The following is a 1,470-nucleotide window of genomic DNA, read 5'->3' on the forward strand; positions in this document are numbered from 1 at the left end:
TTCCTGGCTTCTCTGTAATGCTCTAGCCTTGTTCATCTTAATGTGATATTTTACAGTTCCATCAGCAGCTCCAGCTACTTCACTGCTTCCCATAAATGTTTTCAGATTTAGCTGTGCCTTTTTAAGTTCAGTTGTAGTGTTTTCTGGCTACCCAGCTGAATTTTCAGTCTGGGTCATCAGTGTAATGCTGAACCCAGTCAAATGTCATGTCTCTTCCTTTCCCTTTTGTGACAATGATCAACATTTCTACTTTTGTCAAATCAGCACCTTTTTATTTATTAAACATTGTAACACCTTTTCTGTATCACAGTCTTGCTTTCATTACATGCTGAGAATGTTAACTGGCTTCTTTTCATTCTTTCATTTTATTTCTCAACTTTAGTCTATGCTTATTTCCTCCAGGCTCTGCTGATGTGGCCTCTGAACCCACGAACAGCATACTTTCCTCCATAGCAGAAACAGCCTTTGTTGACCTTTTTAAAATGATGTTTGGTTTGCTTACCTTTGTTTTGCTACTTGTCCATCATGCATGTTGTTACATTTAACAGCAAGTCTTGCCATCCCTGCATGTTGTTACTTTCCAATTCCACTCCTTAAGGCATTTTCAGTGCCTTCTCAATGATCAGATTCATCTCTGATAACAGGTGCCTCTGAATCCAGTCATGATTAATTCAAACACACCTGTTTCTTAGCATCTATGAAAGTTTGCTGCTTTAATTAGAGTATCGTAATAACTTCTTCAGTTGTTTCATTACGTAGTCTTAACCATGAATCAAACTTGAACCTTAGCACCATCTTACTTACATATCCAACAATTGTTTAAAATATTTAATACCTGATTTCTTCTAGTTTAACAGATTTCTCTTTAAGTTATATGTAGGGGTTCCCACCACAATACTTAGAATAGATCTCTGTTTGTTTTCATTTGTTACAACAATGTTGTATGCAGCAAAGAAATGTTACTTCCATCTCTGGGTTTGACTATTTGCCTTCTTTCCTCATTGTGACCACCTTGCTCTTGTGCTCCAAGCCTCCATTAATAAAGCCCAGGATCCCATTTTTATTGCCACTTTCAATGAACAATGCACATATACCCCACTGAACTCTCTATCTGTGTATCCCTTTTAGAATTGTGCCCTCTGGTTTATATGGCCTCTTCTTATTCTTCCTAACAAAACATCTGTAACTCCTTCATCCATTTCTGCTCCTTTAAGTTCATTACACCTCCAAGTTTTATCTGCAAATTTGGAAATCATGCACTGTACATGCAAATCCAACTTGACTCATTAAAATATATATTAAACAGTTGTAGTACAAAATACTGGGGAGCACCAGTGTTACTATCCTTCCAGTCTGATGAACCTTTTATAGTTTTCTGAAGAGGTAACCAAAAAATTAGATGTGGGTAGGGCAGTGGATGTTGTCTACTTGGACTTTAGCAAGGCCATCGACAAGGTCCTGCATGGTAGG

This window comes from Pristis pectinata, chromosome 11, assembly GCF_009764475.1.
Source record: "Pristis pectinata isolate sPriPec2 chromosome 11, sPriPec2.1.pri, whole genome shotgun sequence".
NCBI classification, from domain to species: Eukaryota; Metazoa; Chordata; class Chondrichthyes; order Rhinopristiformes; family Pristidae; genus Pristis; species Pristis pectinata.